A 26,098-nucleotide genomic window follows, 5' to 3' on the forward strand; every position below is an offset into this window, starting at 1 on the left:
ATTCACGAAGCTTAATAATTTTCATTTAAAGTTAGAAAATCTCTCATACTTAAGGATTTTATGAAAATAAAATCTTAATGTAAGTTCTTTGACATCAGAAGTTGCTTCGTGATATAGCGAAATGATCCCATATTGATATCCTTGAAAAAGTCTGAAATCTTCCATTTAAATGCCAAACACCATTCTGATTGGCATTTAAATTTATAGTTGTTATAACACTTAATGTACTAAGTATTTTTGGTTGTTTCTCAAATTGGATGAAAAATATACGTGTAGCAACCCCCCCCCCCTTCTGTGACTTGCTGATACATACAAATCGTTTAGTTTTTATTCTGCTTTTTTCTTTCCTCCTTTTCAGAGGCACACGATCAGTTGTGGTCTGTAATATTATAAAGATAGGAATATAGCGCGTCTTCTTAATCTTGTTATTTTGATAATTACCATAATAAAATCTAGTGCTTTTATTTATTTACTTAAAATATTAACATGTTTACATAGCACATTTCAAGATGTATATAGGTTAAAGAATCTAAAACATGTTTTAAACAAAACCCGATTTAGAATATATGAGTACATCATAAGCTACACCTTATTAAGAATTTTGAATTAGACCAAGAGAGCCTCCATAGCTCAGTTGGTTTTAACAAAACCCTATGGTTGCAGAGACTTTGGTTTGAATCCTGTCTTAGGTGCGATCCTAGAGCAATGTGAAAACTCTTTTATGGGATCTTTTTAATTAAAGGTAATTTAGCTGGCTTCATTTGGTGGTGGTGGATTTTTTTTCTTTCTCTCCTCAGTCAAATTGGCTAGGATTAATGGCTACCTTATCCTAAAATTGCAGTTCCAAAATCTCAGAAAACTTGATAGGTTGTGGACCTTAAGGAACTATAAGTACCACGAATTAACCCCAGCATCATTCCCACTCAAGAGAGGTCTCTGCAGCACATCAGCCTCCTCCATTCAGTTCTAAGGCCATGTTCTTCTTTAGTCCAAGGTCTTGGAGGTCCCCCTCTTAATCTGTCCAGCCAATGTTTAGGTTTCTCGTTACTTTTGCATGGTGGTTTCCATCTCTAGCACTTTCCTTTCCACATAGTTTTTGTCTCACTGCATAACATTAGCAAACCATCTCAGCCTCGATTCCTTAATCTTCTCGGATATGTGGGTTACTTCCACTGTCACCCAGTTTTTGATCTTATCCAATCTTGTTGTACAACTCGCATGTCTTAGCATTCTCATTTCAGCTACATCCACTCTCTTCTCCCATCTCTTGGTCATCTTCCAGGTATCACTGCCCTAGACCATTGCTGGTCTTACTACCATTTTGTTGATTTTTCCTTTTAACTTGATGTGTCTAGTCCATCACTTTGGATATGTGACACTAGATATGCCACTATGCTTGTGGCATATCTGTTCCCTGTAATGTTGTACTCCTGCTGCTTCACTACAAGAGATACTCTTATTTTTACTGATCCTCAGTAAAAATTACTGAATTGTCAGTAAAAATTTTTACGGACAATTCAGGAACACTATATTCCAAAGTGTTCCTGAATTGTTCAAGTCTTTCTTCTGCTACCTGCTCAGACTTTGTGCAAATCACCACATCATCTTCTAGGGTGATTTAGTTCTTTCTATCACTGTGAATGCATCCAAGGTCATGACAAATAAGAAGGGACTTAAAGCTGACTCTTGATGACCCCCCCCCATTTCTCCTGCTACCTTTCTGTGAGCTGTCATAGAGCAAAGATGGCATCAGTTCTTTGGCTGGCAATAAAGATGAATTGCTCATTGCACCATGAATTATTATAAGTTGACTAAATGAGATGTCAAAACAATATATTTTGGCATCCTTCCTACTCTCTTAATCATGATGAGGGAAGAAGAAGAGAGAGGGGAAACACTGCTAAATGCTTATGCTGTAATTCTTCATCTCCATCTTTCATATTCATGAGATATTTAATATTTTTTTGGGGGGGGGGACAGAACAAAAATTTATCTTCACAGATGACACAAATAAATAATTGTTCACTATTAATACCACAAGTTTGAACTGGAGATTACTAAAATGCAGAAATTGTTAAGAAAATTGAGACACTGGTGTTTGAATTTAAGAAGGAAAAAAAAAAAAGAACTATAGGAGTAAGAAAAATGACTTTTTTGATTTGATTAGGAATCATTATGTAGTGCAGAATGTGGTAGAAGTAATATAAGAGAAAAGTATTGGATTGGGTACTAAGCTCTCAGATAGTTTTTTTTATCATATCTACCAAGAAATTTTATTCTTGTTTAATCCAAAGTGTAAGCAAACAAAGTTTGTGCATGAAGTATCTTTACAAGTAGGTTACTTGTATATAGAGGCTGTTGACTTCACATCAATCAATTGCCTCAATATCTCATAATGCGAAGCACACTTCCTTTTGGCCATGTATATTGCTATGCATTTAGGGGAGTGGTCATTACCCAGACCAGTTTCGACTTTCATTGAGATATGTTAAAGTGTGGAGATACCTCTCCAAAAACTCTGAGTTATCTACAAGATCACTCTAAATCTCACTGAATGACTCAACAGATCACTACTAAGCTCATCATTCCTGACCTGAATTAATCAAGGACAGGAAACTCAGTGGTGGTTCCACTCAGTGACAGGCAAAAACCTGTCCCCAAGAAGAGCTTCTTTACTCCCCTGGAAGCAAGCAAATCCAAAGATTAACATTAAATGTCATCAATTGAAGCCAGATCCACAAAGATACCAAAGTTGAATTAATGCAGAGGTCATATATATTCCACATACAAGTAACAAAGAGGTGTGTCACCTTAATTTTAAAATACTCTGAACAAGAGATAGCTGTAGAATTCTTTCACTTGGTTACCAAGCAAATTATACTTGCTTGGTAATTATATTCTTGTTTAATCCTTTACTCAAGTGTAAGCAAACAGAGTTTGTATGTGAAGTATCATCATGACTAAGCAACTTGTATATATAGGATATTGACTTCACATTACCTGAAAAAATTTCCTGCACTTATCTCTGATTTAGATCATTTTGATAATAAGATAATATACCTTTTTTCTACTTCTATGTGGAAAATATTACTTGAACTTTATCTTTCTGGGTGGTGACCCCCCCCCCCCCATAATGCATATCAATATACATGTTGGAAAGGAAGTGTGTTTTGCATTACGAGATACTGAGGCATTTCATATAAAGTCAACAGTCTCTATTTACTACCTCTATTAGTGTAATTGTGAAGATACTTCCTTTGCAGACTTTGTTTGCTTACATTTAGGTACAGGATTAAACAAGAATATAATCTCTTGGTAATTTTATTTGTTTTGTATCCAGGTGAAAAAACATTCTGCAATAGATAAAGTTGATGAAATGAACTATATTGCCTCCTGTCAATGGGAGTGATCAGGCAGGTGCATGTTCCATTCAAAGAAATGTGATACACAGAACTGCAGTCCACCCTCATTTTCTTGCCTATTTTGCATAGTGGAACATGTGAGTGATAAGAATGATAGAAAGCATTTTCATTTTTAATTACACATTAATTCCTTTCTCACATAGCTCTGCCAAAATACTACCATCTTTATTTGCTGCTGCACCTCATTATTGTCATTCCTGGCCTGTTCCTTTCTCACCATACTGTTATCTGTCTTTCTCCATAATTTTTTGGATATTCATGCTCACATCTTCCTTCTTTTCAACACCAACTCATTCATTACTATAACTATTGATTATTTACTCCTTATTTCAACAGCTTCAATCATGCGACTCATCCTCCTTCATTTTATTTGCCATACTTGAGACAGTTGTCTCTGCTTTCAAGTCTTGCACCCTGCTAATTTCATTTGCTGTCCTTCTCATACATTCCTTTCATTACCGGTCCTTGCACTCTTGTTTGTGCTCTCAATTACACTCTTTTGCTCATTAGTGCTTATATGTTCTTGCTCATTCTTCTGCTTGATGCCACTTAAAACCGTATGCTTTTCACTGCCTTCCATCTTTGATGTGATATTATTGATCGTCTTCAGAGAAATATCCCAAGTCATTAGAATATTACACTCATTTTTTTTTTTTATTCTTCTACCCAACAAAACAGTTATTCTTCTGACAATGAAACCATCATCAAGAAATCCACATTGCCCAGTATATTTATTTACTAGCTACCCATTGCCATGACTGCACTCTTACCACCATGCTTTGTGTCTTCAACAAACTGCAACAAGGAAAATTGGAGAAGTAACTTATATAAGTTTAGCCAAACAATGTATTTAGTCAACTACCATAAAAAAAAAAAAATGACATTTAAACTTAAAACAAAGACTGCACCACTCCTTAAAATAAAACATCTTTGCTGCAACATATCAGTAACAATCTTTCCTTAATACAATCCTTGTTAGATTTAAAGCTTAAATATGTAAGTATAAATGTTTTACTATAACTACACTGCATAATTTGGAAGACATAGTCAGAAGATTAAATTCCAGATGTTTGCAGTAGGGCACTCGTATCAACTTATCAAGTGGGAAATAAAAGTGAAAAATTATAGGAGAATTTCTTATCAATCATTTCAAGAAAGAAATTTACACAATCAGTACTGGAGAAGTGGCTGCAACTTGAACGAGGAATTGAAAATTGTTGAAGATTAAGCCGAGATGAGGCTAAGTTCATATTTTTATTCTGAAACAAATAGTATAAAAATCATGGGAACATAACAAGAATTTATATTTAGGTGTGTTGATTTCAAAATAAAATATGGTACCAGAGTTGGGAAGGAGAAAGCTGCAGAAACACTGAATCTGTGTGGTGTAATGAAACCTTATACAAAATAATGTGTAGTTTATGATGTTGCAAATTTGCAGAAGTTATATATATATAAATAACAATTTCCATTGTTTCCATTTATATTTTGATTATATATATTCTGTATGGATGATCACATTATATTACAAAGTGATTTTAAATGTGATATTCACATAGGCAGGACTTGCTGTAGACACTAACGATGCAGTGCATGCTTAGGGTGGCACATTTATAATGGCAGCATTACATGAATGTACATACTTTTTTTTTTTTAATTTTGAAGAAAATAATTGCATGAGTCAACAAAAAGTGGAGGATTGTCGAAAAAAAATTTGCTTTGAGCAACAACAGCAAAAAAACAAAACAAAAAAAACTGTAGCATGTTCTGCATATAAGGATGTGGTGTTAAGCATTGTTCTCTAAGTAAATCTATGAGTGAAAAGGTTAGTATGAAAATATCGATATGACAGAAATTATGAAAATAGGAAGAAGCATGGAAAACATCACTAGCATTCTTAGTATGGAATCCATAGAATAGATTACATATTTTAACCATTTTTAGTACAACTGGCAAATTTAATATGGAAATAGATAATAAAATAAGTAACACTGGCACATGGTAAAAGCAAGATGAATAATTTTAATAATGATGCTCCAAGTAAGATTGGAGATTACAGAAAATATAAAAGTATTGGAGATCATTTATATTCAAGAATGCCTAAATCAGAATGAGCTATTGTACCTGAGTTTGATTCCCATCTAGAATGTGAGAAATCTTTACCTAAGACTTTTCACCTGAAGATTAATAAGCCAGTCTCTTACAGAGATGACAGGGATTTTTTTTTCTCTTGTTAACTAGAATTTTTAATTTGCTGCAGAAAACGTACACAATTAGCAAACATAATATATTGTCTTTTGTTGCTTCGGATATACTTATAATTAAATTAAAATAAGAGAAGTATGATCTTTTAAATAGTGTGAAAGCAGAATGATTAGGAAAACAAGTATTTGATGAAAAAATAGTAGAAAAGATATAGGTGGGCTAAAGATCTAATTAAATCAGTTATTGATTCTGGTACAATTACAGCATCTGAATGTAGCAGGCATTTCATTTTCTGGGTTATTTTGGTGGGTGAGAAAATATTTCATATTTTCTTAGCATTGGCATATAAGTGATTTTTTTTTTTTTAAGACTTGAGGAGAAGTAAAGTAACTTTCCTTAAATTAACTTTTTCTACTAACAGTATGCTCTTGACTAGTATTGTAAATAAATAAAGTGACAAAATTTGCCAAAATGCAAGGGATAAATCATTTGGTGTACTGATCTTTCAACAGAAATGAATGTGCATCCTTTTTAAAGGAGTCCAGATTACTTGAATCTCAGCATATATCTTGTCAGCTTCATATTTGCTCCAGGGTTTCTTCTTGATGGGGAGGAGGTTGAGAGGATCCAGAGACGAGTGACCAAGATGATAGCAGGTCTATGGAATGAACCCTACGAGAACAGGTTGAAGATTTGTGGGTTGCAAAAATTGGTTGATAGGCAGAAAAGGGGTGATATGATTGAGACATTCAAATTACTGAAGGGTTTCTATAAGATTAATTCAGAAGATATTTTTGAGAATAGACTGGTGGTGGGAGGACTAGGGGCCATACATGGAAGCTGGGCAAGAATGTGGTTAGCAAGGGTATTAGAGCTAGGTTTTTTACTTGGAGAGTGGTGAATGAGTGGAATAAGCTGCCAGAGTCTGTTGTGGGTGCTATGACTGTGAATGAGTTCAAGGCGAGGTATGATAGATACTGTGTGAATGTCGAATAGTTGTTCTTAACATGATGTTAGGGCCTCCCTCGATGTGTCTGTCGACTCCTTGGAGTTGCCTGAAATAATAATAATCATAATATATCATGCCATTCTGGATAGTGGATGGGGAGCTTTATACCAGAAAGCATTTAAGTTACTCTGGCTAATATGATAGGCCTGAAAGGAACTGTGATCCACATAGGAGACCATTTGAAGCATGATCTCTTAAGATATTCTGTCAAGAAGTTTATACATAATCATCCTAAAAGTCTCTCTGATTGGCTGAGTGCACGATACCTTTTGCTTTCTCATTCACAGGCTGTGGGGGTTTAAATCTGGCATTGATGTTTGTGGATATCTCTAGGTAATATTCATTCGCGGATTTTCATATCCTTGATGCAAAACCACCATTCTGCTTATTAGAAGCCTGAAATGAGTTGAAAAGCCAGTTTATTTTTAAAACATGTTCTTGGGTTGTCTAATGCATATCTTTGCTGGCCTTAGTATGTACAATAAATAAGTTTACAACCTTTTACCTCTCTTGTGTAGGATTGACATTTAAAAAAAAAAATGTTGCTACATTATCCTTGGTAAGTGGTGATAAACTTCTATAACAAAAATATAAAGAATTGTCCATGTTGCAAGGTTCCTGAATTTGACATAATGCATCAAGCTCTTCATCACTTGAACCAGCAGTCACTGCTGTGGCATGGATGTTTGTGAATAATTTTAGGTGATGGATGTCATCTCCTGTGTGACATTTCTGCAGTAATTAATTATTATTATATTATCATTATTTCGTGACACCTCCAGGGAGTTCAAGGACTTGTTGAAAGAGGGCACCTACTCTACAACTCTTTGTCTCCATTACCTGGTCCACCAACTACAATGAACCATCATCATCTACACCAATGCCATCTACCACTCTTTACCACCACTAGTATTTTCACTGACAATCACACACATCCATGCCCACAGAGGGATTCAAATCCACAGCCTTCTGCTTGAGAGTGGATACACTAACCACTCTGCCAACCAGGCTGGCAGTAAGCAAGGTGATGTGAATTTAAATGGCTTGGGGGGGGAAGTATATTGTGTGATTTGTAGAGTAGACTTTCCAGATAATATCACTAGCTAGCCCATGATAGTTGGTAATGTACTGTATTACCAACTAACATGGGCTAGCTAGGTGATATTATCTGGAAAGTGGTTACAGCTGTTTTTATGTTAGATTGGCATGCACGCACACACAAAACCTAGAATAAAAAGTCAGTGACTCTAAGCTCTTTTCAGCTAACTAGAGAACTTGCTAGAAATATGTAGTATCTACCATAATTATGGATAATATCATGTAGATTGTATGCAGTAAGGTCAAAAAAAAAAAAAACCTGGAACAGCAGAGGAAGTACTTTAATGAATTAATGAACTGTGTAGCACTAACTATTTTTGATGCAGAGCTATCCACAAACTCAATATTCATTTAGCTTACACTATTAATGATGGCCAACTGTATAAAATTTAAAAGGTAATAAAAAGTCAATAGAGAAGATATTCAAGCATCATCACCACCAAAACTTTGCCCAAAGGTTTATAACTATGGCAGCATATTTATCTCAAGACCCCATTTGTTATTCCAGAATAATGAAAGGAAGCAGTCCTATTTACCTTGTACAAGAGAGATGACAGAAGCTTCAACTTCTGTTTCCTTTTTTTTTTTTTTAAGAGATATTTCTTTGCTTGAAGTTTTGAATGGCTGTACTCATCTATTTACAGAATCAGAGAGCTACAGAGGGCCAAGCTGGTTTTAGACTTGATTGAACCCAATATAGATCAGATACTAAAATTATTAAATCAGAAGTATGAATTCCAGTAGCAGATCACTCACATTTGGTAGTATTCATGGAGAAAGCATTTGAACAATGTTTCCTGCAGATAGAGTACCACCAAAAATTTGTAAAATCATAGCAGCACTCCAAATGATGATAATCTATTGAATTATAACCTACAATTACAGCAAGGATTTTTGCCATCACATTAAGGATATGATAAAGTTGCATTATTAAATTAGAAGTATCTACCATAGCAACTTATGAGTGTATTCTCTTTATCACTGCATATTCCTTGTGCTGAAGTTCAAGAGTGATGTAAAGTTAGGGCCATTTCAGATTTGATTACAACAAGCCAATGGAAATGGATGGCCATGTCGTGAGAATGGAAAGTTGTGATTTCTCCAAGGCTAATTTAAAAGCAGAAATGAACACCAGGAAATAATCTAGATCTAATGGTCATACCACATTGAAATGACTTGGCCAGAAGGAGGCTGAAAGCTTTGTTTTACAGCCATGAAATCTTCCGCATAATTAATATAACTAAAGTTTAACTGAAATAAAGAATGAGGATATAAGCCAAGAAATAAAGGTGTTGGATGTAGGGAGAAGTGATTTTAAAATGGAAATGGCTGGGACATATTATATGAATGAAAAAGTGATTGATGAACAATCACCCAATGGCATTCATATGATGGAGACCTATGCCTGGATGACCAGAGAAATGGAAAGATAACCTAGTGAAGATGGTTGGAGAATGTTGGTATCAAGTAACTTTCAATAGAGAAATAGAGACAAATGGGAAAGACTATAACCAGAAATGGTTATAAAAAGGATTTAAAGAAGAAAACACTAGTTTCCAATAAGTCTGGATGCTTCACTTTCCATACAGCATCTGTCTCATTTCTACAAAGATTAATGGAATTGGCAGTGAATTGACTAAATTGAAAGAAGTCCATTATAACCTAGTCACCAACTAGAAGAACTTTTATCTAGACTCTTTTTTCAGTCAGTTCCAGAGTTATTTTATGTATGGTACCGGCAAGTAGCATTTTGTTGGAAGAAACTCAAGGTTCAGAACACTGCCTTTATTATTATTATTATTATTATTATTATTATTATTATTATTATAGTTCCTAAATGGACTCCTTGGAGGTGTCCAAGGAGTCCAAAGACTCATTGCGGAGGACACTGTACAACTCTTTTTTACACAATTTTTTTACCACAGTTTAGGAATGTACTCAACCTTGGCAATGATGAGAGATGGAAACTCATTGCATACTAATTTCCAAAACATTATGACTAAAGACACCTCTGTGGAATGAAAAAGTGGTGTCAAATGATTTATTTATGATTTTATATTACCTTGATGGACCTGTGTTTCACTCAGGATTTCTCCATGAGTGCAGGTCACAAAGATGCCTCCAACGATCTCGATCTTGAGCCTTTCTCTTCCATGTTATACCTATAGATTTCATTAGTGGATCTTCCCATCTTGTAGGTGGTCTTCCTGCTTTTCTCTTTATTCTTGGTTGCCAGTTGAGTATTCTGTATGTCTATTTATATGGGGGACGCATAGCTACGCCACTGCCTACAGGTGAATTCATTCTAACTCAGTAATATGTATTATAAAGGAATTATTTAGTTTTACGTCTCCCTATTTTGATTTTGGTATATTTCTCTATTTAAATTTACAGCAGCAAAGAAATTAATAAGCCGAATTTTCGTCACATTTTTAGTTTTGGTTTGGTTTTTGTGTCACTTCACAATAATTTTCTTTTTGGTTTCTGTTTGCTATTTTGGTTGGGTGCTGAGTGTTTTAACTTTCTCTGCAATGTTTACTAATAATATTATGCATTTTTGAAGCGTAAACAAGTTGACACTCGTAGTGTTTTATTCATTTTCTACAGCTATAAAATGGATACATATCCAAGAATGCTTTCAAAAATATGTAATCTTTCTCAGTACACATCCATGACTCAAATGCAAATTGCCAATGAGTGTAATGTTGGTTTTAAAGAAGTTTAGGGAGACAGGTACATTTTATCCTGACAGAAAAGAAAAATGTGGCCTGAAAAGGAAAAACTCTTCCTACTAGTTAGGAAAAGCAAAATGAGTCCAAGATGGTCTGCTGGAGACTTAAATAAAGACTTGGCACCTAGTGGAATTAATGTTCCTGACATGACAGCCCATCAAAGATTGTTGGAAGCAGGGAGGACAGCCCACAGACCAAAAAAGAAACAACTGTTGACGAAGGCTATGCAGGAAAAGAGGCTTCAGTGGGCAAAAGTGAACACAAAGATTGGACAAAGAAATGGCTCTCATCTCAGAAGTGGAAGAAGGTTGTATTCTCAGATAAGAAACATTTCTCTGTACAAGGAGAGCGAGTGCCCTATGTTTGCAAATTAGCGACTGAGAAGACTTCTCAGTCACCTTCAACAAACTCCTAAACACCCAGCTAAAAAGATTGTTTTACACATGACGGTCCAGGATCACTTGTGCCTGTTAATTGTATGATTCATGCTGTTGACCAATGCATAAAAATATCGGAGAAAAGAGTAGTCCTACAGATCCAAGAAGACAAAAAACACATCTATCAACAGGATCTCGCCCCTTGCCGCACTTCAAAAAAAAAAAAAAATCGAAAAAAAACAATCGAAAAAAAAAAAAAGAAGAGTTCCTCAAAAATAACAACATCCAATTGCTTCAGTGGCCAGGTTGCTCTCCTGACATTAACCCAATAGAAAGTTTGTAGGCCATAATGAAAAAGAGACTTGGAAAATTAAATTGTGATACAAAGGATAACTTAATACAATCCATTATAAAAGTATGGTTTCGGGATGCAGAAATAAGAATGTGTTCTACGTTGGTAGAGTCCATGCTTAAGCGAATTAATGAACTTATTAGGAACAGAGGATCACATATAAATTATTGGTAACGTTAGAGAATTTTTGTACTTATTTTCTTGCGAAATTAAATTTTTTCTTTAAAATGTGAGTGTTCGGATTAAGTTGTCGCTACTGTATGTGACATTTTATCAAGTACGATCGCACGTTCGCTAAACTAATCAGTGAGCTCATTCTTCCTGCTGCTTCCCTTAAATTTCAGTTGCGCGATAATGAACGTGTGCAGTTTCCCAAAACAGTAGTAATTATGCACAACCGAGTACTTCTTTATGTGTATAAAAGTTGTGCATTAAGTACTCACTTGTGCAAAATGTAAGAAAATGAATTTCGTAATGAACAGATTTTGTTCATGAGGTTTAGAAATTGACTGAGCAACCGAGGTGCCTTCCAAAGTTGCTCTCGCTATTTGTTATCAAATCTCAAAATTGTTTTTCGATTAGTAGAAAATCAAAACTTGTTTGTTACTTACCTCATGTTTTTTGTTATTGATCAAAATTATGCATGTCAATTACTTACATTTTGTTTTATTTGGATGAACGCAACTTTTGATAAATTCCTTTTTTTGCAGTTCATCGAAACAGTTAATTTCTTGTGAAATATTTAACTTGCCTCAGCAATATTTTACATTATTCTTATGTTATTTTAGAATATTATTCTGTAATACACCTTTCTAGGGAGATTAGTTATATTTTGATTTGCATCGGTAAACCCCGTGTAAACATCAGCATTTGACCAACTTCACTTGAAATGCATAAATTCAGACAAAATTGATTAAGGACTGAAATGAAGGGGAAATTGGTGTGTGTGTCTGTGGGGGAGGGGGGGGGGCGCTTCCTAATACATCTACAAGTCGCATAGTTTAACCGATGTCGACGAGCTTTGAAATACTGTATAGTATTTCTTTCGCTGAGAATTTGAGTTTGATTGAACAAAAATGGAGCGAGTTATAAGGCGACGAGAATTGCATCCATCGCAAACACCTCTACAACTCTTCCTACAGTTTGGAATTTAGTAGTTTCTTACGTTGCTGTGAAAGGCTCCTGAGGAGGACTAAATTGGGGAATTTAGAGTGGGGATGTTTCCTCCTTTAGGTATATCTGCAGGTCTTCTCGTTTAACCGATTTCGACTGAATTTGGAATATAGAGGATTTTTCAAGCTCGCTTGGACTACAATCGAATAAATTTGGAATCCTTTTTTTTTTCTCATATGTGATAAAAATTTTGAGAATTTCATCCTAATCCAACTATAAAATGAAGGATTTCAGGGATAATTTCCTTTTAATTAACAGGTTATTTTAAGTTTTCATCTATGGCTACTTTGATTAAAATTACCATCTTTATTCATATTTTGCAAATTGAGAGATTAAGTGATTTTTCTGCATACCTGTTCAAGCAAGTAGGATCGTCGTCAGGACATACCTTAGGCAGACACTATTTTTTTTTGTTCCTGAATATGTAAAAAACACAAAAATTTTTTATAAAGGTTGAGATACAATTTTTGAAACACATTAAATTTTTTACGGTAAGAATTTCTACATGTAATTTTTTAATAATTAAACAGAATACCATTAATTATTTACTTTTCTGGCGATTTTCAACGCAAAATCAGCAACAAGTTCTTAAATCTAAATTTTGTGCAATTTCATTCTCACTTGTTATTTTGCTACTAGACCTAGTTAATCTTTGTTGACCTTAAAGTTGTGGAAGATTTCTTTCGGCCTTAATACAATATGGAATGGTTAATAATATTCAGAATTGTGGTTAAATCTGAATATATTAGTATTAAATTTTCATTAAATTTTAATTTTAATACAGTAACGAACAAATCAATCCAAGCACTCAAAGTTTAAAGAAAAATTTTAATTTCGCAAGAAAATAAGTACAAAAATTAAATTCCAACTTTAGCCAATAATTATATGTAATCCTCTGTTCTTCCTAATAAGTTCATTAATTTGTTTTGGAACACATTCTTATTTCTACATCTCGAAATCATACTTTTATAACGTATTGAGGAACTCTTCTCTTTTTTTGAAGTGTGGCATGGAGTGAGATCGTGTTGGAAGATGAGTTCTTTGTCTTTCTGGATCTGTGGGACTACTCTTTTCTCCAATATTTTTATGTGTTGGTTACATTTCATCATGCCATTGATAGGCACAGGTGATCCTGGACCGTCATGTGTAAAACAACCCCAGAACATGTTTTTAGCTGGGTGTTTAGGAGCTTGTTGAAGATAAGCTTGAGAAGTCTTCTCAGTCGTTTATTTGCGAACATAAGGCACTCGCTCTCCTTGTACAAAGAAATGGTTATCTGAGAATACGACCTTCTTCCACTTCTGAGATGAGAGCCATTTCTTTGTCCAATCTTTGTACACTTTTGCTCACTGGAGCATCTTTTCCTGTATAGCCTTTGTCAACAGTTGTTTCTTTTTTGGTCTGCGGACAGTCCTCCCTGCTTCTAACAATCTTCGACGAATTGTCATGTCAGAAACATTAATTCCACTAACTGCTTAAGTCTATTTAAGTCTACAGTTTATTGAAGTTCTGATCCAAGGCAATGTAGTGTTTTTTCTAATTCTTTATTTTCTTTAAAAGACTTTTAAAAACATTATCAAATAAACTGAAGTCCCCCCCCCCCTTTTTCATTTATTTCATAGTTTGGTTCAGTTCATAATGACGAGTGCAATATCTCCTCCTTCTGGGGGGGGGGGGGGAGCGACGAAAGTGAGTTTTTGGGGCATGATTCATAGGCAGATATATTCATTTCTTAAAGATATACTGTGTTTTTATCATCATTGTTTTTCCTATACATGTCTTCTAACAGGAACGAAAATCGGTAGCTTTACAGCGTCCTTGTCATCCCTGGAAATTGAGTAAAGAGTGAGGACTAGATTTTTTTTGGTCGGAGAGGTTGAACGAGTGGGATGCGTTTGCCATTGTCACTCTTGAGTGCTTCGTCTGTCAATGAGTTTAAGGAGAGGTATGATAGAGATTGCGTGGATAGTTTAGGTCTCCGCGATGAGTCTTCGGACTCTATGGAGGTGTACGTATAATAATATAGCCACTTCCTCTTTGATTTCATCATTGAATCGTGATGAAAAAAGCGCAGTAAACCCTTATGAAAATAATATTGGTATATATAAGCAATTATAGGGGGCAACCAGAAAAAAATGGACTAAAAAGCCTTTCGGATGAGGGGAACGGTTACTAAAGAAAGAGTGCGAAACACTGATCTAAAGGATAAATTCTAGGATGCCGTTTGAATTATTAAACAGACAAGAAAACATCATTCCAGTTTACTTTCTTGATCATTTAGACGTGGTTCTTCGAAATCTATAGTTTATATAATTTTTGTCAAGTTTTCATTTCTTGCCACATTGAAAATTTTTCGTGGCATTGCGGCAAAGTATTAGAAAGTTTTTTTCCAATTTTGGTAACCATTTTTTTTTTTGATGAAATTCCAAAATTACTTAAATCTTTAAGTTTAGCAGCTGGATACATTCTATTTTTTAAAAAAATTAAATCAGACAATTTTCGCAAACGTTCATTAAGGGAAAAATAATGTCTTTTGCCTGAACTGGTCTTTTTTAAGTAATAGATCACAAAAAAAAAATCTATAATTCATAGCTAGAAATATGGGTCAGAGCTATTTTTATATTCAAACTTTTGTGAATATACTTCAGTTTTCATTTACCCTCTGTCAGTCCCAGATTCTGGAATTTGTGACTGCACCTATACAAGACAGATCTCAAGAAGTGAGTTAGTGTTCAGGTTAATAAACAGAATTTTCCTTCTTCGGATCTTTCTTCTATGTGGGAAACCGCCTATTCAACTTCATGATGAATAGGGAGTTTCCACTCCCTTTACGAACTCTTCTGCGCCAATTCATATGGATGTATCTTTATATGTATATATACACATTATTTTTTAATGTATAAAAGTAAATATATATATATATGTTTAATGCTTTTCTTTGCATCCTCTTCCTGCAGATGTAGTCCAATCACTAGATTCAAAAAAAAAAAAAAAGTAAAAATATTACTAGTTTGACTGGCTAATCACACTGTTTTTAAATTCATATTTTTTGATGCTTCACCATATAGTCATTTACATGAATTAATTTCTTAATTTATTTCCTGCAAGTGTACATTTTTTAAAAAATAATATTGTACTAACGTGCGATCTTTTTTAGTAATAAGAAAGCAAATTTCGTTTTTATATAATCACCTTTCCACCAGGGGCGAATGCTGGTCTTGAAATTCACGCTTGCTCTTGTTATCATTCAGGGAGTGAGAGGTGTGATTGAAGTCTGATTAGCGGAATAATGAATTACTGATAATTTAAAACTATATATTTAGAAATTTATGTACATTTAATTATACAAATACAACATTTATTTTACACATGATATTCTATCTTTTTCAATTTAGCTACTCGAATACAAATTCTACCCTACGGTTCATCTTTATGAACTGGTCAATAACATCGTCATAAAAAGTTGGTTGTAACTTAATTTTCCCAAGCAACACACAAACTTGTAAAGGCTGGCTGAAGATCATTGGCTAGAGCTACGTTGACTGCGTATGATCTGTGTTTAAGCAACAGAGTGAGACTACGTGAAATGGCTATGCGCGTGCATGAAATCACAGTGCTGCTGCGAGGACCTGGAAGCTCCTACAACCCAGCAAGCCAAGGTAGCTTTGACTAGACGCGCAAGCCTCGGCCTTCGATACACAACGCAAAGTTCAATTATTGCCGCGCAAGCTTAAGACGTCTTCTGTCTACAAAAGTAAAAGCCCAAATGGAATGCTTATAAATGCATGCATTTATTAGTAAATAAATATTACTTCTTTCTCAGTTAATGAGCTTGCCCAGCAAGCATGGAGAATTCGTCCCTGCTTTCCAAATATGAATGAATCTGCTTCAACTTTTATTCTATTGTCAGTGATTTACTAAAAAAAAAAAAAATACAGAAACGCCACTTTTACAAAATGCAATATCTTGATACAAGCTGTTCCCCATTGCGATGGACCACAGAAAATATTAATATCATACATCAATAAACACCATATTAAACTGTGTAGTGTTTATTTGTGTGTGATAATCTCGTACAGTATATTGGATTTTCCTCCAGGAACTCACTTCTGCAGATGTAACATGCAGTGAACTACTGTCAGCAGACTAACGAGTGTGTATAAGATCAACGTGTGCCCAAACTCGTCGATCTTACATACAAGGATTGGGAAACAACAGAACAAGATCGAGAGCATTTGGCATATTTTGGAAAAAAATAAAAAATGTTTTTTTTTAATTATTATTTCGTGATATCTCCGAGGACTCATCACATAAGCGCACTCTACTACTTAATTAATCTTCAGCTAACAATACCATCAACAACAGTTTTTTTTTTTTTTTTTGTCTGTACGTGGGAAAAACCCTGCTAACTCTCCTTTAATTGTTAAAGTCCATATTAAGATTCGTTTCGTCACGACGAGAATCGAACGCAAGTTTATTCCAGTCGAAGGGCGCAATGTACCGTCGCTCTTCCAGCTGCTCTATGGAAGTACTACAGAAAAGAAGTGCCCATTTTCTCATTAATTAATGTTTAAATTTGCGAATTTAAATATTGTTTGCAGTTTATAAAATGAATCTAAGATATGTGCCAAATATAATACTGACTTGTTTTCATGTTTGGCTAGTAAGAAATTTGTACTACAACGCTATGCTGCGCCTTACATCATTATAACGGACAAAGCAGGTATACAGTATTTGTATTTTGAAAGTTTTAAATTTATATTAATAAATTTATGGATATTGTTTTTTATTATTCTCCCTTTGGTACGATTGATCACCAAATTGAAGCAATTTGGGACAACGTTCTTCCTTATTTAGTTTTCACAACGATAATGTGTGTATATCCTCTCTCACACACGTGAGGTTTCAAGATTTATTACATGACAGTGCCGTGTGTGTGTGCTCAAATGATTAAAGAGAAGAAAGGTATATATTAGTGTAAGTGTTGAAAAGTTGGAGATTGTATTCGTTGAGGGAAAAATGTTCCAAAGGTACATTTTTCCTCCATTCTGGATGATCGAAGAATTATTTCATTTATGCATAAAGATGCTGTATATTTTAGGGTTTTGTACTTGTGAGGTGAATGGGATGATTAATCAATTGTACTTGTGAGGTGAATGGAATTAATCAAATGCACTAATATACGACATTTAGATTTTGTGTTTTAAGCAATGCAATATTACCTGAACTCCGAAGGCCACTTAACTTCGGAACCAATAACTATTTTTAAAGTTTCAGAGCGCGTGCATTGTATGCTTTTTGCGCGTGTTTGTGTGTGTACCATGAGTTACTTGGTCTTGCACTACCTGCAGGGTCAGCTAGACTTGCATTACGTGCAGGTGCAAACTTGACTTATTTGTCTGTGTGCTTACTTGGGAAATGGAGTAAAACCAGGTTTAAAATAGCTTGGTATCTTTAACATTTATCATACCCAAGGTAAAATACTTTCTACATTTATATTTCCTCCTGAGATTTTTATTTAATAAGGTTAAAACACCTTATGGTAACTTGTTCTGGTAAAATACATATAAGCTCTGTATTACTAAAACTTGGTATTTCTAGCCTGGCTCCCACTGATGGGGGCTGGCTTTGAGAGGTTCTGCTTGGGGATAGGTTTTTGCGCTGTCTCTGAGTAGGGCCACCGCTGAGATTATGGCTGTGGCTGGTGGTGGGGTGAGCCTGCCACTGGGTAGAGCCGACACTGAGAAGTTCTTCTCGGTGATGGGGAAAGATCGTCCTAATTTTTAGAGAGGTCTTTACTTAAATACACCTCAATAAAGGTCGAAACCGATCTGGGTAGTGCCCCCCCCCCTTGCCTTTAATTTAATATTTAATACAAGGCATCATACATCTCCTCCAGGGGATGTGCTTTGCATTATGGGTAAATATTAAGATTAGTGATCAGAGCTTATTCTACTTTTACTATGAATTACTTGGTCTTGCACTACCTGCAGGGTCAGCTAGACCTGCATTACGTGCAGGCGCAAACTTGACTTATTTGTCTGTTTGCTTACTTGGGAAATGGAGTAAAACCAGGTTTAAAATAGCTTGGTATCTTTAACATTTATTATACCCAAGGTAAAATACTTTCTACACACACACACACACACACACACACACACACACACACACACATATATATATATATATATATATATACAGGGTGTTCGGGATAAATTTGACAGTTTCGTAAGGAAAAAGAAAATCTTCTTTGTATCTATTAAATTTAATGAATTGACAAAAAAACATTACAGGCAGAGTTAATTACAATACTATCAACAAGATTTACTCAAAATAACCACCATTAGCATCGATCACAGCTTCAATTCTGCTTCGGAACCTCGAACAAGCTGATGCTACAGTCTCCCTGGGAAGGGCCGCAAAAACTGTTTTAATTTTATCCATTAACTGGGCTTTTGTATTACTGGAAGTGCGATTGGTGTCTTTTTCAACTGCGCCCCATACAAAATAATTCATGGGGGTTAAGGTCTGGGGAGTTTGGAGGCCAAACATTTGGACTGGTGAAGTCGTAGAAATTTTCAGACAACCATTTTTGACTTTTCCCAGAGGTGTGGCAAGGGGCCGAATCCTGCTGCCATACATACGGCCTACCATTGGCTACCCTTGTTATCCAGGGCTTGACTACAGTTAGCAACTCCACGAACAAAGCCCGAATTCCAATGCCAGGGTTCTTCAACACCTGTTCCTGCAGATTTGCGAGGAATTCTGCTGTACGAACGCAATCAGATCGTCTGCTAGTGATCTTTCTTCTTGCTACATCCTCGTAGTCACCATTGCAAGTCTCTAGTTCATGCCTGATTGTTTTTACTGTATTCAGGGAGCATTGGGCAGCAGTCGTAATATCCTTATTTTGATGGCGGGCACGAATCATCATGATACAAGTTATTCTCTTCCATGATTCAGGTGGGTTCCAGCTATCCATTCTTTCTGACATCTTGTATGTGAATGAAGAAGGGTCCAAACTTTTAAATGAAGAGAAGTGTGTGTTAATACATGTAACTTACGGAAAAATATAATTAATTATAAATATGTCAAATTTATCCCGAACACCCTGTATATATATATATATATATATATATATATATATATATATATATATATCACCAGTCATTTAGTTTTTTTCCTGCGTGTATGAAACATTCAGGTTATTCCGTAATTTAAAGGAACAGCAATCTCGCCTCTTCTCCATTGTTTACAGCACGTTGTGTAAATCATTTTGAATCAATTCAAAATATGCAAAGAATCTATATACATTGTATTAGCTGGGACATGGAAAACTTGGTTTTGATTAATTTGAACTTTTTTGGGGGGGGGGGGGATGCTTTTATTCATCGTTTGTAGAAGCACTTCTTAAATTCATTGTGCTCATATTTATGAACATCAAGGAAAATTAATTGTGCAACAGTTTCGCAATACTGCAATAATAGTTTTGTCTTCTGTGAATATGCGTCATGGAAACGTGGCACGTTAGATTACACGGTTGGTTGCGCCTTGCTGCTTATTACGAGCAGCGAAACGTTATCTAATTTTTGGCCGATTGCCACATGCATTCCTTAACGAAATACGAGTACGTTTTAGTATATTTCTCACACTTCAAAAATTGAACTCTAATTTCTTCATTGTTTCTTGGGGAGGGTGGGGAGATCCTTCTGTAGACTAATTGACTGTTTATTAAGGCATGTTAATATATTGTTATTCGGGTTTTACGGACTTATCCTTTTTTTTTTTTTTTTTAAGGGTTGCACATTTCATCACAAAGTACATATTTACTTCAGTAAAAGAGGAAATTGTAGTTGAGAAATCAGATTACATCATTTGCGTATTCATTTTGTTGAATGCATGCAGACTTGACCAGTCTCAGGATAAGGTGATACTCGATAATAAACATGCTGTATTATTATTAATTCTGAATTGTGATAAAAGAAGATAATTACCATTATGAACAGTTTCGTTAAATATTAATTAAAATATCCCGAATTAATTATAAGCATATATAAATATAGGTAATTGAATTTTTATATATATTAAATATAATTTCATGATAATAATCGTTTCATATATTTCATGATAATACACATTCCCATCATTTACAAGGTTGTGCATAACATGGTCTCTCTTATGCACAGATTCTCATCATTCCTCCCATCATGACCTAGTTTCTCTGACTCTTCGTAGTAGGTTTCATACTAATAAATAATTTCTTCAGACTCCTGATATCAAACATCTTCAAGTTAGGCAGCCACTCGTATACAAATGCATTCTTCCCTCAAACTCACTGCACACATCCAAAAACTCGCATCTATTCTTTCTACACAGCTTGCACATCGAATCGTTTACCATAGCCGTTCAGCTTCTTAATTCAGTTCTATCATATGTAGGTAATACTGTATATTAACGATTTTCAATTTCTCACTCTTGCTTCTTCCGGCAGTCCTTTCATATCCTCTCATACTAACATCATCAACAACTTTCTTCAGTCCACTGCTGGAAGAATGGCTCTCCATGCTTGTTCCATTTTGCCCGATTTTCTGCATCTATCCATAATATCTTGTTATCTCATTATCCTATCTTGCCACTGTCTATCTGGTTTCCGATAACCAGTTCTTCGTGTCCATTTTGTTGATCTCCTTGTCCATCTGTTGTCTGACATTCTAATCACATGTCGAGCCCAACTCCATTTGGCGCCTTTTATTACTGATGCCATGTCCATTACGATTATTTGCGTCCTTATCCAATTATTATTTTGATCTAACCGCGTTATTCCCAAAATGACTTTCCATATTTCGTTGTTTTCAGTTTCTCCAGTTTTCACTACCATAAATTCTTGTTGGGAGTACGAACTGGTTGTAGATTTTTATTTTTATGCAGTTTGGTAAACTTCTTTTAAATATATATCTATAATCGTTAAAAAAAACTTTCCACCCTGTTGTTATTTTAGCTGAAATTTCATTATTAGGTTTGTGGTCGTTTGTGATGATTTGTCCTAGATATTTGTATGAACTTTGTATGTCAGTTTATTTTCGTTCTGAAGCGTTTCCACTACACGTTGTTTTTGAATTGTCCATATTTATTTGCAGGCCTATAAACTCTTCTCATAGTCCTTTATAAGCTTTTTTTTTTTGTATATAAAAATTGTAGATGGTAGAATAAACAATATATTAAATTTCTATCAACCAAACGAGTAGGCAGGTTTCAGAACAGCCTTCAGTTTTAGATTAAGTAATGCAAAAAACGGAACTGTTGGACAATTATTAATTTTTTTTTGTATATTCATAAATATCAGCACAATGGATTTAAGAAGTGCTTCTACAGGACTTACTTCATTTAATTGAATGTCTAATCTTACCAAGCAAGAGATTTGTAAGAAAAGGATGATCCGTTATGAAAATTATAAGCAGCAGGCCAGAAGAGTCACAACTGCTGTACAGAAAGCTAAGTCTGAGTACGAAAAGAAACTGGCTCTGCAACTTAAAGGCAATCCAAAAAAGAATTCTATTGTTATGCTGCAAATAAAAGAATGAATATGAAAGAATAACTGCTGAATGCAGAAGGTGTGAGGATGACAAATTAGGAAGAGTTTGTTCAACTAATGAGTGCCCATTTTGCTAAAAGCTATCAAACCTGGTGTATGCAGCAGCATTGAGGTCACTGCGGATTGGCGGGATTATGCTTGAAGAAACTAATGATGCTAGGGATCTTGGAATTTAGTAGAAGGAAGTTAAAGTTCAAGGGTCATATAGCAAAAATTGTAAATACAACTCGGAGAATAATGGCAATGCTGAAACAAACCTTGACACTTAAAGATAATGAAGTCATTTTACCTCTTTACAAGGCCTAAGACCTCACTTGGACTATTGCTTGCAGGTCTGGTTTCCGTGGTGATTCTGATGCACAATGAATTTGATACACTCCTTTGCATATTATGCAAAGGAGTGTGTCAAAATGATATCAAGATTGTGGAATACTGATTATGAAGACAGATTGAGAATTGTAGGCTGCAGACACTAGCAAACAGTAGAAAGGGTGATATGATTGAGACTTACAAATTTCTGAAAGGGTCATACAGGATTTCAATAGATGGAATTTTTCATGTTATGGAGGGTGGGGAAAGAACCCGAGGGCATCCATGAAAGTTAAGAATGGATGCTGTCAAGAAGGGATTTAGAGCTAGATTTTTTACTCATAGTGCGTGATTGGAATGGATTGCCATTGGATATTGTGTGTGCAAGGTAGCGTGAAAGAATTAAAGAACTGGTATGATAGCTGGTGCGAATAGTGATGCCTCCCTCGATGAGTTCCTGATTCCCTGGAGATCTCTCTTAATAATCATAATTCAGTAATCATGTGTTCTAGTTCTTTTGGTGATGTTGCCATTAGAATGATATCCGCGAATCGTAGGTTGCCTAGGTATTCTCCATTAATATTCAAATCTCCTTTCTCTCATTTCAGCTTTCTCATAGCATATTTAAAGGCTGTAGCAAATAATTGTGGTGAGATAGTCTGACTTCTGACCCCTCTTTTTATTTCTTTTTCTTTTCCATTTAAATTTATTAAGCTTTATTTCAGGATGTTCTGAAACTTGCCTGTTCTTTTGATTGATGGAAATTTAATGTATTGTTTATTGTACCTTCTACAATTTTTATATAAAAATCTTATAAAGAACTGGGACAAGGGGGGTTATATAGGTTTGTGGTTTCTTGTCAGTTTTATCACCTTTCATATATAGAAGGATGATTTTTCTAGTATTTCAACTTTTAATTTCTTCTTGTTCTTAAACGCCAAGCACACAATTCTGCTAGTTTTATAAGCAAGAGATCCCTTTCATTCATGTGAAAGGCACCACAAGTCCTGGTGGTGGTGGTGCCTTTCATTTTGTAACTGCATTTTCAGTAGTTTTCAGTATTCTTTTCTGTACATTGTTTTCTATTAGGTTCCAGTTATTTGTATATAATGACGGAATAAATATTGATAGCAATCTATTACTTGGGGGTTCTCCCACCAGTTAAAAATTATTACATTTAATACGATTTCTTAATTCTCGTAGTAATTAAACTAGTGTAAATATCTTCCTTAATTTAATTATTACGGTATTAATGGTAATCCGAAACAAACTTAATTATTGTCTTTCCTATTTGATTCTGTTACAGTTTTTATTTCACCAGGTGCATAATCCAGATGTGTAATAACGAGTCATTGGCGTACAGACGGTTCATAACAGTGCAAAAGGCCAAGGCAAAATTTACACTTTCCAGTCATTTATTATTCTTGTGTTATTTATTTCTAAGTGAGCAAGAATAACATCCAAAAATTAACGAAACAGAATTCCTTTTGTCATCTTCCGCTTCTAATCAATCCTTATGTCTTTTTCTTCCTTATATACGATTGCATATACAACTGTCCGGCTTTCTCCAGATGCTAGTGTAGTGATAGCTAACTGATATACTGATATACACAGTGGTGCAGCAAATAAAATAAGTAATGAGGCTGATTCGCAAATCATGAGTAAGGAAAATATTTTCTGTTTTTTTACAGCATTGGAGGTGTTACGTCATAATAATATAGTAGATCGCACGGATAAAGCTGTTCGATTTGTTTGAAACGACGTCGTAATATCGTCACAGCGAAACGTTTGCCTGTTAACTGCTTGTTCTCCTCTCCGAGAATGCTATTTTTTAAAGATAAAAAAATTCTCCTTTTAATCTTCGTTATAGCTTTTATTGTCAAATTTTTAAAGACGTACTACAACTCGATAGTTTTTTAACAACGCAAATTTTTCACAGACTGTTTTTCACACTCAATATTTCTGTTGTGAACAGAAATATTGAGAAAAACAAAAATTCATGTTTAAACAGTTTCAAAGTGCACTTGCTTTTTAATGCTAATGGAATTCGTAGACATGAATGCTTTTGTATTAAATACTTTACGTAATTTAGTGTGTGCGTGTATTTTCTTTCAACCAATTTTCTTTCAATTTGTGGGTGGGATAGTATTGCTACTTAACTAGAAAATTATTTCTATTAGTATTCTGTGTCTGTAGATATGTGTTCACGGATCTGGATTGCCTGTTTTGAGGGACGAAAATGTCGTCTACACCGTACGAGACCGGCTAACTTATCTTTGATTGAAAAGTCCTGATAATGGTTCTTCGCGTCATAGACGGAATTGGAACCTAGCAATCAAAGAACTCCGTCGAAACCAACTAAGTTACGGAGGGTCTAATTTACGTGTATAGTAAGTTCATAATAGTTATAAACTGTAATGCATGTAAATACTCTGCTTCAGGAATTGAGGACACGAGGGATCTGAAGGATCTTGTTGAATAAGGAAGTGAAGTTCAGCGAACGCATCGCATAAGTTGTAAAAGTTTCCCAGAAAATTGTTGCTGTAATGCGGAGAACCTTGATGAGGACGGATATGGAGGATAGTGTAAGGCACTAATTAGCCTATATTTGGCTTTCTGTGACCATATCTAGTCACCTGATTATATTGGTGATAAAGAAACACTGGAGAAAGAGTGCAGAGGCGAATAACTAAAATTATCTCAGGACTCTGGAATGCAGAGAACAGATTGATGGAATGTAGTCTGCAGAGCTTTGTAGATAGGAAGAGAGATGATATAATTGAGACATAAGCTGGTGGCAGGAACTATTAGGAAGGTAGAAGGGAATTCTACAGAATTGTGTAGAATTGCACAAAATAATGAATGCTGAGAGAACGAAGTCATCCCTGAAAACTGCACAAAAATCATGCACGGGCGAATTCTCCATGCTTGCTGTGCAAGCTATTCTTGAGAAAGAAGTGTTATTTATTTGTTAATAAATGCATGCATTTATAAGCATTCCACTTAAGCTTTTATTTTTGTAGACAGAAGACTTGACCAGTTCATAAAGATGAACCGTAGGGTAGAATTTGTATTCGAGTAGCTAAATTGAAAAAGATAGAATATCATTTGTAAAATAAATGTTGTATTTGTATGAGTAAATGTCCATAAATTACTAAATATGGCCAGTAATTTATTATTCCGCTAATCAGACTTCAATCACACCTCTCACTCCCTGAATGATAAAAAGAGCAAGCATGAATTTCAAGACCAGCATTTCCCTTGAAATCACGTGAAGTGGAAAGATAATTCCTTACATGGCAAGTAGTGAATGAGTGGAATGCATTGCTGGAATGGCTGGTGAATGCTCCAGCGCTGATTCTCTTCAAGACAGTGTGCGATAGCTATCGTGGTCTTTGAGTGTTCGACCTCCCGAATCTTTGGACTCCATGCAGGCTTGGAAGTACTACTGATAATAAACCTGGTGTTTGTGTCAAATACGTGCCTGCCGTGCATTGTTAAACCACTACTAAACTCAAGACTGATTGAGGAGCGTTTTTTTTTTTTTTTTTTTTTTTTTTTTTTTTTTTTTTGTTGTTGTTGTTGTTGTCATAATTGCATTTTTATTGACAGAACAATTGGACATATTCCTTTCTGACTTGATAGAATTTGGGGTCATTTTAAAATTTGTTTCACTTGAATCATTCGCTGATGATTGTACTCATGCAAAGTTGCGTTTGGTTGGAGCATTTTTGTATAGCGATATTTGTTATCAAAACGATTGAACTTCTTAAGAACTCTTTGACATTCGTACATTAGAAGTAATGTTGCAAATTATGTCTGTACTACA

General features: G+C 34.9%; 1 protein-coding gene across 1 annotated transcript in view; it reads left to right on the top strand.

Moving 5' to 3' along the window:
* Positions 1-26,098, top strand: part of spg (dedicator of cytokinesis spg) — an 869,351-nt gene that overhangs the window by 193 nt on the left and 843,060 nt on the right. The window lies entirely within an intron of this gene.

Source organism: Typopeltis vanoorti, chromosome 3 (genome assembly GCF_054136105.1).
Source record: "Typopeltis vanoorti isolate ZY-2024b chromosome 3, IOZ_Tvanoo_1.0, whole genome shotgun sequence".
In the NCBI taxonomy this organism is placed as follows: Eukaryota; Metazoa; Arthropoda; class Arachnida; order Uropygi; family Thelyphonidae; genus Typopeltis; species Typopeltis vanoorti.